Source organism: Empidonax traillii, unplaced genomic scaffold (assembly GCF_003031625.1).
Source record: "Empidonax traillii isolate 1590-97213 ecotype Southwest subspecies unplaced genomic scaffold, ASM303162v1 scaffold384:size1533304, whole genome shotgun sequence".
NCBI classification, from domain to species: domain Eukaryota; kingdom Metazoa; phylum Chordata; class Aves; order Passeriformes; family Tyrannidae; genus Empidonax; species Empidonax traillii.
Window position 1 is genome coordinate 224,513 of NW_020955577.1, and position 14,002 is coordinate 238,514.

Below are 14,002 nucleotides of genomic sequence, written 5' to 3' on the forward strand. Positions count from 1 at the left end.
CTAGTTTTCCCAGAACTCACTCACTCACAGAGGGCTGCACTTTATTCTCAAAAACTAGAAGACGTGTAGTAAATTCAGTCCTGGCCATTTTTTATGTGAAGCCTTATTCAAATGGTAATTGTGAAAGGCTTTGCGGGCTTTGTTCTCAACTCAAAGAAAAAACTTCAGCTGTGGGCAGCTAGGGTAGGAAAGAATTTTTGCTGAAAGACTTGTAGAAAACTAATTTGGAAGTTATCACAGCCACTCAAAAGTTAAAGGTACACCTACAAATCAACTGTGAAACCAATCATGTTATCAAATAACACTGGAAGTATGTACTGTGAATGAAATATATTATATTGAAGATCAGGCTTGTACTCCTTTTTTTCCTCACAAGACACAGTATGAAGGAATTCATTATAATATTTTGCAGAGACCTGCGTGCAAAGTATGCATGGTTGGTTTGCGATTATTGATACGCATACAGGCTGCTTAGCAACTGGTGTGTAATTTAAGGGCAAGTCTTGGCCCTTCAGAATCAAATGGACTACTGGGTGCACATTCACAGAGTCTTAGGAGATGTAGGACTTTCATTTTGAACTCTTACTGTGCATAAAGGTGCGATTTGGAAAACACACAGTCCAAGTAAAGATTTCAACCACTACCAAATTTTGCAGCTGTTTTAATATTGCATTTTTGTTAAATTTAACTGTACTTATGTAATTTGAACTATTGGTGGCTCCAGCTAAAACTGAGCACTCATTTTGGAAGACGTTCTAAACCCAGAGGCTCGAATATAAACCAGAGAAATATAGAGGTATCATTTAAACATTAAATGATAATAAATATTGCTAAAGAAATATAAAGTGAATTGGCAAAGATGTGGCCTGTTTGAGGGGAAGAAGGTGAGGGTGTTTTCTCTTTAGGGAGTTATGCCCCATCCTTGGAACAAGACTGGAAGTTGCATTTATAGTGTGCCTGGCAAGGGAGGTTACACCTGATGTTTCAACTTCAACATCAACATCAACAGATAACTTGCACATATTTTAAGGCTTCTTTAATTAGTTACAGCCGTGCAGGATCCTGAGTTGACACTATAAACTGACCATGTCAACATGGGCTTTGACACAAACTGAAATTAAACTGTAATAATCCAGCCTTGTTCAACTCCTAAAAGTTGCTTTGTAGACACATCACAGGGAAGAAGATATTTGGGTTCAGTGCTATTTTAGAAGTGATGCAAATCCTGCCTGTTACAAGGTATTTTAGTTCAGGAATCACTAACCAGCCTACAGTTGAAAATATTTCTTTTTAAACCCTTCTCAGTTTGTAAACAAACATAGTTTTTCGAGTGTTTTCGAGTGTTTTCTCCCTTTTTTTTTTTTTTTTAATAAATTTTTAATGACAGCCTTAAGTCTTGCCTCTCCTGTGTATTTTGGGGCATGGATAACTAGATAAAACTAAATCCCAGCAGAAAACAACTTAAGTAACCTTATATTTAGCCTTAGTGAACAGTATTCCTCAGGAAACCACAAACAAGGTATAGTCCATTGAAGGAAAGCTTCCAAGAAAGCTAGACTGTATACTGAAACAATCTTTGAGCTAACACCTCTGAAGATGCACAGAGCAACTCTATAAGCAGCAATCTACTGAGCCTTGTCCATAGGATAATTCTGAGCCTGAGCTAACAACACTGCAGAGAATTTATTTTTCATATATCAGAACAAATGCATTTCTTTTAAATTTCACAGGAGTAAAACTTCCCTGCAAAGGAAAGGATGCTATACAGTGTGAAAATTACATGTTCTAAAGCATATATTTATAGAAATCTCTTTATGTATCCATCCTTTCCACACTCATTTAGACTCCTACATACACATTATTTGTGTGTTTGCATTTGTGCACATATATTATAGACACAGATATAAACCAAAACATGTATGCATATATATATATATATATTTATATTTGAAGAGGGAAAAGAATTTATGGTGGCTGGCCAAATCTAATTTGTCTGCTTGTATTTAGCACTTAAGGGCTTATATATTCAGTTTGTGCAAAAGAGTGAAGAAGTACTCCTTGCTTATGCCTCAAATCAGAAATGCATGAAGTGCAGCTGCAGAGATAATACATTCTCCCCAAAGGCTTTGGCTGAGCAAATTAGGTGTCAATGGGGTGCCTGCGCAGGCAGTACTCTCTCTAATTAGTCTCTTGAGCCTAGTTGGTGGCAGGTATAAGATGATCTAATCAATTGGTCTGTGTCTGATGGTACGTGTAAAAATCCTAGCAGGCAGAGCTGTCTCCCACAGGTCACTCACCTGCACAGCGGGAACGCTCATTTTCATTTTTCATCTCTTCCATCACATGATGCTGACAGTTGGTTTTAAGGAAATTGAATCCAAAAAATATCTAGTTCATAGGGCATGTAGGTCAAAATAAAGTTGCATTATGGGTATTGGTGATCCAATTAATTAATATTTATAGCAACAAGTTGCATGTAGGTACTATCTGGGCGCAAACAGTATTGATAATGTCTGATTGGCTTTTTAAAATGACTTCTCTAACAAAGCTAGGAATAAAAGGTGCAAGAAGAATTACCTGTTAATAGTGTACTTTTTTTTATCAAAGGGGATGAACAGCATCTGGTGATATGGGCATGTGTGGTGGAGGGAGAAACAGAAAGAGCATTACTGTTGATGAACTTAAATACCCCCATGTTTCAGTTCATAAAGAATACCATATCTCCAGTTGCCAGCTCACAATTTTTACTTTAAATCTGGAATACTCTTACAATAATGCTAAATCAGCTGCCATGTACATAGACTCTGAGTGTGCTTTGCACGCTAAGGACTCTGCGGGAACATAACTCCACCCTATGTGATAATTCATACAGAAATTAAAAGTGTCTAGAGAAGGATGCTGATGCTGCCAAAAGGAAGGTGTACTGAACTGGCATTTTTACAGGAAAGGTTGTTCTTTTACTAATTAAAATAAAGAAAAATATTTGGGATTTAATCACTATCCTCTGCCTCATGTCTTGAAAGTATGATTTTTGTTTAAATTAAAAGCTTTGGTATCCCTTTCTAGAATCACTGTTCCATCAACAGCTACTGTATTCTGAAGTTGGCAACTACCATTTTTAAGGTGGATTACTCTTTATCCCATTGTTGTCCGGGATGCATGCAGCGGATGATTTCTCTAGATAAAAAACAAAGAAATTAGTTACTTCATGTAGGTCACTTAGTATTTCAAGTGCATAATTAACTTGCTTGAAGAAGACTATTAGGTTTAGTAGAGATGCCATGAAAACCAGAAGTACCTGAACCTGTGGTGAAAAATACATGTTCATTTTTAAGGCAGTCTGTTATGTTTCAGGGTTTGTTGTTTGTTTGTTTGTTTGTTTGGGGGGTTTGTTTTGGTTTGCTTTGCTTTGCTTTTTAAGGAGATATGAAAGAACCCTATTTTGCTCTTGGGAAATCACAAGTTGTAAATACTCCATTTAACAATTTATGCTTTTATAAGCAAAGCTGTGACCAGAGGCCATAAATTCAATCTGCCAAGTCACCAGGCAAAACTTTGATTTGTATGATCAGGGAAATGTATTAAATTCTAAGCAAGGATATTTCTAAAATATATCTTTAAAAATGCAAACATGGAATTACTGAGCCACTGTATTGGTTTTGGCTGACACAGAGTTCATTTCCCCATAGCAGCCCTCACAATGCTGTGCTTTGCTTGGTCGCTAGAAAGGTGTTGGTAACACACCAGTGTTTTGGCTACTGCTGAGCACAGCATCAGCACTGTAACTGATGGCCAGACACCACTCGCTAATGGGAAGTAGAGAATAAACTTTGTTATTTTCCTTCCTGCTTGCATGCACGCAAACTTTCACTTTTGCTTTAGTAAACTGTCTTATGAGCAGTTAGAAAACCTATGAGTCGTTTTGCATCTTCTTCTCTGTTCCCTGTCCCCTGGGAGGGGAGTGATAGAGCAGTTTGGTGGGCATCTGTAATCCAGCCAAAGTCAGCCCACTACAGCCATCTGGAAACTGAATGGCAGCACTTTGTGGAGGGCTCTGCCTCAGGTCTTGGTTGTGTGAAAAACTGATGTTTCAGTTCAAGAGCCCCACTGAAGAAATAATGCTTTTTTTAATAAAAAGACTGTTTCACATCAGTCTAAAATTTTCTGTTTGTTTTATTGTGTAATTTCTGCTGTGGTTAAAAAGGCACCTTCCTCTTTCTCCAGTTTAGGAGAGGTGCCTATTTGATATGAATCCCATTTTCAGCAAAAATATATGTGAAGAGAAGGAGCACAGTGCTTACAGCACTCATCTGACATGCATGTTCAGTCTCTTCCTCAGGATAGGAGAAGGCTGGCACTCCACGAGGGCACTCTGATGCCAAGGGAAGGGATTTCACGTGTTGACACTGTGATAAGTAAAGGCACCGGTTTTATTCCAAGCAAATTAAAATAAACAGAGAGTACTAACAAAAGAACTATTTCTGCATATTTACCAACTTATAGGCGTACCGTGGAATCTGTAAGGTGAAGGGTCCTGTTTGGACCTAACACCGGGGAATCTTTTGCAGCCGGGAACAGGGAACAAATTATAAATAAAAATGTATTCCTCTGTGCCATGTGGATACAAAGAGAGGCCCTCCATGCCTTGCAGTGTGGGGATGATGCAAGACCCCCCTGTACGAGCCCAGGGGAGATACGTTACAACCAGCCAAAAGGTAACACCCACGTCCAAAGCAGGGAAATTACCTTTTAAGGCAAAAAAGGGACAATGAATGAATATTCAACAACTGATATTGAAAGGGTAAAAAAAGCGCAGTTTTCAAACAATGGTGTGCTCTTTGTATGATCCAGAGGTGCACCCAGGGCTGGAAATGGGTAACCAGCACTGCAATAAAAATCTCTTGCTATATTTCTTTGTCCTGCAGGTATTTTTGCCGTCTTCAAAATTCAAGAAAAGAAGTAACTTATAACAGACACCACTTTGAATCAACAATAAACATTCAGAGAATTAGGGATTCAGATGCACATTATCTATTCCTAACCACAGTGCTTGCTGTGTCATGTAAGGACATTTTATACATGGTGGAAATGCATCATCAGCCAAAGCTGAGGGTTCAGCCCTGGCCATTACAGCACTGGTGCAAGCAGTGGGCCAGTTCCTGTCACGCAGGCCAGCCTCTCAAACTGGGCATTTCAACACGTCTTCAGAGAAACTGTTATTGCCATACTGTTCCCTGGTTCCACTAGCAGTGTCTTCTAGCTTTCCCCAGCCAGAATGTGGCATTGAATTTTGTTCTTTTCCGATGATTTTACTATTTGATCTAATCTAAATCTTGAGCCTATGCAGAAGGTGGGAGGTGATGTTGCCCACCATTCTGTTACACGGGCTCTCAGTTTCACAGGAAAGCAGTTACCGCAGTTGCAAGCTTTGCATAGCAGGATCCAGCTGGAGCTGGTGAAGTTCTGATGACAAAACTGTCAGCTGCCTTATACTGAACCAGAGCAGGAAACCTGTAACTTCTGCTACCCTTTCTTAGTCTGTAGTGTTCTGCCCTTGTTCTATGTTGCTGCTGGCACTGGTTGCCAGAGTGCAAAGATTTTTTTTCCCCCCTGTGTTACACATAGCAGCTCTCAGTTTATTCATTCCTAAGGAAGCTCTTAATGTTCTAGAGCTTGATTCTGGAAGTGCTAAGCTTCTGACTAAGGTATTCCCCATTTCACAAGCTCAGGCCCTGCCCTGGATAATGGGTCATCAGCTTTTCCTACCGAGCCAAACTTGAAACCAAAAAATGTAATAACCAAATATTGTTAGTAGGAAATGGTAGCATACTCCTAAGAGAAGTGTGATGCTTACCTCCTTTAGAAACTATCACTGATAGAAAGGAAAAGTTCTGTGTAAGTAATGTAATTGCAGTTATTCTCAAATCCTAACAATTTGATAATTACCAGAAAAGCCTCCATCCAGAGGCTTTTCTATCCTTATAATTTTGTTACCTGTCTTAGATGTCCCTGCTGCTTATATCACTCTCTGGAACTCCAGCAATTTGGGCTTAGCCTGAAATCAGGCCAGCTATTCTGGATGTGGCTTTTAAAGTGCAAGACCGCCTTTCAGAGCTGTAGTGTGGAGGGTGGTAGGGGCAATGCAAGCTCAACTTTTGAAGGAGTTTAGCTGCTTCTCTGTAAGGAGGGGATCCAAAAAGGACATCCCTACGAAGTGCTTTTGAAGGAAAAGAAATGTGGAATTTGGGGAATACTGTCACTGGTGTTTTACCACCAAGCAGTTGTGAATCTCTGCATGTTCCAAATACTGCTTTTCTTTTTAAGCTTATGAAGAGTAAACTAAATGCATCAACTCAAATGTATTTCTTGAAACAAGATCTACTGGCATTTCAGCCAAGCTCTGAGGGAAAGTAGGACTTTCAGGTGGAATAGACAGTCCACACAAACTCCAGAACCATTTAGGAACTAACCCAGGAAGCACTGTAGAGGTAATAGACCAAGCTCCAAGAGGGCCCAAGACTTTTGTTAATCCAATTCAGGTATCCTGGTCCTTAAAGAACAGAAGAAGAGCTCTCAAGAACACTGAAAATTATGCAAGTTAAGAGATTGGGCTGCTTTGTTAAAAGACACAAATAAAATGTTATTCTTGAAACTGCAGTTCAAAACTGATGCCTTGCTTTTCTTCTGCTTTTGAAATGAGGTCAAGACTAGATTCACTGGCACCTGATCCAGTTTGATTTAAATATTTTTAGGACATGTTAATACAAACCAGTTCCATGCTCAATGAATATTTCAGCATTCTTTTTTTTAAGTGATGAAATTCCTTCACATCTGACTGTCTTCCTGCAACTACATTTTAAAAATGTCTCAGGTCTGTAGTTACAATCTTTGGTCTTGAAGAACCTAAAAAATATTTTTTCAGAATTTCTCAGAAAGTCTCACTTTATTACTTGGCACAGAATTTTACTTGGACATTTATTAATTAAATATGTTAATTATAAAATCCTTTTGGTGGTTTCAGTTCAACTAGCCTTTATTTAGTCTTTACCTGGCTCTTCTTGCAGTTGTTGGATGCTTTGTTTCACAGTAACGTGTTCCACATTCTCAGCCTGCCTCCTGTTTTGTGAAAAGCTCAAAAACATCATGATATCTGCTTGCAAGTTCAGTTACTGCTTTGAGTTTATACATCAGCAGAGTGAAAGATGACATAAGTGATGCTATGGATATAGTGTTTATTTTTGTATTTGAAAGGAGAGTTTTTAGTTATCTGCCTATTCATAGAAATACACTGAACTAAAGGGGAGCACATTTAAATGCACCACACCAAGGAGCTCCATAACCTGGTTGTGTTTGCAGAAATGTTTGTGATGTGCCCCGGGGTACCTCAAACAACTCTTGGGAAGGAAACCTGAGGAGAACTTTTGATAAACTAGTTGCAAGCATTGCTGTGGAGGTGATCAGTAGGGACTCCATGAGAAAGGGGCCAAGAAGAGCTTGTAAACTCCTGAAGCTGTGCCAGCATTTAGCAACCTTCCTTTGCATTCAGAGGGTGTAACCACTTTTAGGAGGGTGTAACCACTTTTAGGAGAGCTGACTGTCTTCTAATGGCTGTCTATAATTTCCATAGAGAATGTGAATGCTAATGGCACCTCTGAAGATTAGCACTTGGGGCAGAGATACATTAATATGGATTAATATATCTCACTTAGGCGACCACCCCGAAAACATTGGTGTTTTAAGTTCACTTTCCTGACACATCAGCTCTAAACGTGCTTTGGAAGTCTGTCTCTCCTTCACTCTGAGTTGGAGTCTTCATAACTGGCTTTGGACTAACCTATCTTTTACCAAGTTTAAAAAACATTAAAAAATGCAATTCATGAGGCTTATTATAATTTATATTGTTTCCTTACAGGATTAAATTTACCAGGTTGGAGGAGGGAAACAAAAGCCTAATGAGGAGGCCGACACCAGGAAGGAACCATGGCCTGTTTCCTTTCTTTCTCAATGGTGGATTTCATTCAAAAGAAAATTGAAGCTGGCAAGACCCTGTTTTTTCCCTGCAATTTATTTAAAACTTTGCACGCATTTGGATACCTTGTGATTTCGGAGAACTATGTGCAGATTAAGCTTTTGCTTACTGATACATGGCATGTACTCTTTCAGTCTTTTGTGTTTGATTTTGTTTGATTTTCCACTGCAGCGCTGCATCTTTGTAAGCACCAGCAATGTCTTAAATACTTTCAGACAAAACATTTGGTGTTCACACTTCTTCAGTAACAACTGTACTAAAAGAGGCAATGGTGACATAAGGAATTGTGTGTTTTCTTTGAGAGTTGTGCATATTTTGCAACCAGTGGGAAGACTATTTCTTCCAGGGCAAGCCCAACTTGTCTGATCAGCTGACAATTACAACACCTTGCCACTCTTCCTGAAGTGTTGTTGGGTTACTTCTTTTTTCATTATCCCCTCAGACCATTCATATCTATTTTAAAAACATGGCAATAATTGCATGTTTACTTCAGTACTCTGAATTTGGTTACTCTGCTTAGGCTATGTAGCATGCCAGTTTTCAAAATAGGCCTGTGAGAAGGACAAAGCAAAAATTATGAGATGTATGCAGCTGACAGATATACAGTGAATTCTTTATGGTTTTACTCCCTTCGAGAATATATATTTCTTTTATGGGTCTCGGTTAACATCTCTAAGTTTTTCCTCACACTAGTTACGTTTTTTGGAATGTTTTCTTGAAAACAGAGATGATAAAACTGTTCTGTTTAATTCAAGGCAGATACTAAGGTACAGAAAAACTTCCATTGAATGAGCCATTAAATCTAGCTGTTTTACTTTGCCATGTACAAAGGAAGGTGGAGAATCATCCCAAACTGTTTGCTGTTCTGCACCAAAGCACCTTTCAAGTTATTTTCAGTAGGTATTCTGAGCTGATTGGAAGGCACTACATGATCCTTGGTCTTTAGATAGCTTTTCTGAATGAATCATTCAAATGAAAACTTTGCAAGAAACTAAGTTGTGTGATTTTAGAAAAGGAAGCCCTGATATATTTTGGTTGGGGAGAACATTGTGTTTAGGGGTGTGAAAAACTGCCCTGATTGTATACAATGCTTTGCATTCCAAAAGGGCAGAGTATGGTGCAAAAATCACTGTTGAGGTATAGTCCTGCTCAGACAGAAACGTTTGCTAGGCAATATTATTCTACACATAAATTTGACATCCTTTTCTTGCTGGATGCATTGAATTACATTTTTAAGAAGTGTGGTAACGCTTTGGTTAGCTTTCAGTGTTTAAAAGAAGGGGAAAAGGATTTGTGCTACTGCCATCTTATTAAACTCCAGCAGTGTTTAATAAGAAAAAATCACCCAATAAGGCAAATCTTTGAATGCACAAGTAGCTACGAAAGGTCTCTTAATGAACTAGGACAGGAATCTACACTTTCAAAGAGCTGAACTGTGGAAATATTCTCAATATTTGTACAGCCATTAAAAGACAATTTTCCCCAATGACATCTCTGTTTCAAGATCTGCAAAAAGCCATCTGAAAGCCACTTTCAGTCACAATCCTATTTAGAACTTACTACAGTTTTTCCCCTGTGTTTTAAGGGGAAGAGTGACCACTGAACTTCTGAATTTATCACACACTGAAACTGCCTTAGATGTGGTTTGTTTGGGTTTCATGTTTCTTTTTTTTGTAAGAGAAAAGTCTTTTATACATTATCTTTGCTACTTAAATCGTGTGCAGTTTGATGATTAAAATTAGCTATTTTTAAAAAAAAACCTTGCTGCAAAAATCTAAAGAATTTTTGAAAATGTAACAAAGATTTCGATTAGGAATATAAGGGTAGTTTCATAGATGTTTCTACTTGGCAGCTTAAATTGAGAGGCGAGCAATTATGCTGCTCAACTAACCATCTGAAGGTTTAATACATAGAGTAATTCCCCAGCTGTTCCCACAAGCCTAGCACATTACTATCCATAGTGACTCGTGTAGAGTGTTTGCTTAAGGTATGTACGTATGTGTGTATGTGTGTGCACACACACATGCAAGTGAGATTATCTTCTCTGCCCCATTTCCACTTTTAAGCAATCACTGAAATAAAGTTAGTCCAAAAAATCTTCAAACTCAATTGCCTGAAGGAAAGTTCATAAATATCTAGGCTTCTAAGTAGTAACTTATTCTTCAGCAGTAATGAGGTTATCTCAGTTACTGATCATTAAGGAGTGACCAGGATCTCTCAGTTATGCACCTACTTTCCAGGCCCCTTGGTTGCCTGTGGTGACTTGGGTCTGCTGCTCTCCCTTGGAGGCTCTGGGCCCCGGGGATGTTATGCTGGCACCAAGGGGACCTATGCTCAGCACACTGGTGCTGTTCACATGAGCACTGCAAATTAATCTTCTGAAACCTCAAATCTAATGGGAAATATCAAGGTTTTTTTAGAAAGTAGAAGCTCCGTTGGCCAGGGAACTGACAGCAGTACAGCCTTATTTCCCTCTTCCCCCTTACAGCAGAGCCCTTACCTGCATGATTAGCCTGATGGACATCCATCAGCTAGGACCCCCTGACAGATGCCCACTCCTTCAGCTCTTTTAACCACAGCTCTTTTCAGTGTTGCAGAGCGGACTGTTTAAACCCCATCAGTGATCTTGAGACAGCTTCAGCAAAGATCAGTACCCTCCTTTTCTCTCATCCTTCCCGAATCAGTTTCCCATGGAATCTTCAAAGGGACAAGAAGTAGCTCAGCCTTCCAGATGTGCTGTGGGTGCCTGGAACATGATGTTTCGTGCAATCAACAGTCAAAAGTTGGCTTCAGTAACCAGTAGTTTCTAGAGCACAGTCCTTAAGAAACTGCAACTTGCTTAGTGTCAGTAGCCAGCAGCAGCATAGCTTGCATTTTCCTGTCACTTGACTGAGCCCCAGTAGATCCTTCCTGGTGATACTTGAGAGGATGTAGCTTTGCTGCAAGATGGGAGAGCAGCTACAGGGCAACAAGTATAGCAGGCAGATAAAAGTGGGAGGGCATGTTCTAACTCTCTGTGGGATCTAATATCATGTGAATGGGGAAGGGAAGATGGTGATAGAGATGGTCTGCATGATACAGAGAGTCCCTATAAGTTTCAAGTTCACAGAACCTGACTTTACAAGTCAACCATCTGGAGATGGCTTAGTCCTCTCTCCTGCTGGGTTCAGATCAGCTCTAATGCACACCCAGCAGGCACCACACCAGACAGGACACTCCAATAGTTCTGATACTACAATACGATATGTTGTCCTGTTTTGGTTGGGTCCTTTTAATTCTCACAGTTTTTTTTTAAATCAGAACCATGGGTTAGGACAAGCCATCAGTACAACAGTGAAAATTCAATCTGCAGTAGACAGAGGCACAGGGGATTTTGCTTTCTCTTTAATGAGTAGGGGTTCTGCACTTCAGATTCCTGGAGAGAGAAGGTAAGATAATAAATACCCTGTGGGCTGGTGGGTGAAGTACACCCCTCTGTCAGTGCACGCAACTAAATGTGTAGTCAATGCTCTGATATGCTCATATACAAAATATTCATCTGTGAATATTATTGGGTCTGTAATCTTTGTTATATAAAAGGTTTAGGCTGTACAGACTGGGGAGCAAAATGCAGACACCTCACATAAACAGAATTAGGCTGCGTTACTGAGCATAACAATACTCTCCCCTACCAGCATTTAGGTGGAGCGACTGTATGTTACTGCCTTGCATTTTTCACATGAGCAAAAAATCTGAAAGTAAAGGATGCACTAATAATTCCCATCCCCCAAAATGCATTTCAATGGTGCTGCATACAAAATCCCTGCTTGCCAGCTTCCACACGGATTTTTATGTGGTGCACCAAGAGGTGTTCTTTTTTTAACAAATAAAAAAGGGGAATGCTGGTACATGAAAACAATGTTAATGTTATTAAATATATATATACTTCAGGAGAACAGCATAGTAAGCAGTACAGTAAAATAAATGTCGCATTATTTGTTACACCTTGTAATTTGTCTGTATTATGAAAGATGTAATGGTTTGTCAGCTGTAACTGTTGTTTTCTTGTAACATCATATTGAATAAAGTGTAGCAGAATCTCTCTTTTCCTTCGTATATGTGATCTAGACTTAACCCAGGGAATAAAGCCTTTCTTTTCCATCTTGTTCTCCAAAAACTGAGCAAGGAAATGGTTGTAAACAAGAGATTTTTAAGGAATGAAAAGTACTTGGAAGCAGGTAGGCACTAGACACTAATGAGTTGAAAAGATTAGGAACTGATTTAGTCAAACATGAGCTTCATCAAAACTACAAGTCAGTGCTAACTACACTGGGCAAGGTTCTTCATATTTTGGTCTGTAATAGTAAGTTAATTATTTGATGTCTCTTTTCACTTTTTTATTTTATCACAGAATATGTTGAGTTGGAAGGGACCCACAAGGTCCATCAAGTCCAATCCTTAGCTCTGCACAGGACTATCAGTCACACCATGTGCCTGAGAGTATCATCCAAATGCTTTTTGTGTCATGCATATGCTTCTTGAACATTGTCAGTCTTTGTGCTGTGACCACTTCCATGGGGAGCCTGTTGCAGTGCCCAACCACCGTCTGGGTGAAGAACCTTTTTCTAATATCCAACCTAAACCTCCCCTGACACAACTTAAGGCCATTCCCTTGAGTCCTGGCACTGGTCACCACAGAGAAGAGATCAGTGCCTGCCCCTCCTCTTCCCCTCACAAGGGAACTGTAACTGCAATGAGGTCTCCCCTCAGTCTCCTCTTCTCCAGGCTAAGCAGACCAAGTGACCTCAGCCACTCCTCATACAGTTTCCCCTCAAGGCCCTTCTCCATCTTCATTGCCCTCCTTTGGACACTCTCTAACAGCCTAATATCTGTCTTATATTGCAGTGTCCAAAACTGCACACAATATTCAAGGTGAGGCCGCCCCAGTGCAAAGCAGAGTGGGACAATCTCCTCCCTCACCCGGCTGGTGATGCTTTGCCTGATGCCCCCCAGGGCACAGTTGGTCCTCCTGGCTGCCAGGGTACTTCTGACTCATATTCAACTTGCCACTGACCAGGACTCCACATCCAGAGTTGCCCCATCCCAGGTGCAGAGTCCGGCACTTTCCCTTGTTGACCTTTCTATGGTTGATGTTTGCCCAGTCCTCTAATTTGTCGAGATCTCTCTGCAGGGCCTTCCTGCCTTGCAGGGAGTCAACAGCTCCTCTGAGTTGTGTATCATCTGCAAACTTGCTTAGTATCCCTTCCAGTCCTGTGTCCAAGCCATTTATGAAGCTGTTCAAGAGCACAGTGCCCAAGATGGAGCCCTGCAGAACCCCACTAGTGACAGGTCACCAGTCTGATGTTCCCCATTTGCTATTACCCTCTGTGCTTGACTCGTGAGCCAATTCTCACCTGACACACGATGTGTTTATCCGGCTGTGACAAGGGATATATATGTGACAATCTATTTACAGTTCACTGGGCTTTAACTGAAAGGCCAGTATTCTGAAAAAAAAAGCCCAACAGGTCTGATTTAAATATATTGTACAGAGGATATACTTAGTCTTACTGCAGCTTCTCTTGAAATAGAAAACTGATAATTCTGGTGAAAAATCAGGCAAGACATACAATATGCACTTTTCTTAAATTTTATGTGAAAGTGTTATTTATCCCTGTTCACACTGGGTTATTTATCTTGATCAGTGAACATGTGCTGCCTGGATTCTTAGTCTGTTTATTTGTGTGTTATAGCACTAAATAAGCAAGTGCTCGCTCACTCACACAATATAATCAATATGTGTCTTCAGTATTTCCTCCTCCTTTCCGATGCTTCTAGTTTTTTTGGTACATACATCTTGCTAGGACCTAATTTTAGACCATGAAAGCTAAATCAATGCAGCTTGCACAGATTTGGTTAGAATATTTGACCAAAATGTCAGAATATGTTGTTTTAGGAAACACAGGAGCCTATAGGAGTCTGTTGGTCTTAACA

The 14,002-nt window shown here is 39.9% G+C and overlaps 1 protein-coding gene across 1 annotated transcript in view; it reads left to right on the forward strand.

Annotated features, from left to right (window-relative positions):
- CDK14 (cyclin dependent kinase 14) overlaps nucleotides 1–12,120 on the forward strand; it is a 229,171-nt gene extending 217,051 nt beyond the window's left edge. Inside the window, exon 13 of the mRNA XM_027893192.1 lies at nucleotides 7,913–12,120. The gene's annotated coding sequence lies outside the window, so the exon portion shown is untranslated. The remainder of the gene's footprint in view (nucleotides 1–7,912) is intronic.
- Nucleotides 12,121–14,002: the final 1,882 nt, after the last annotated feature.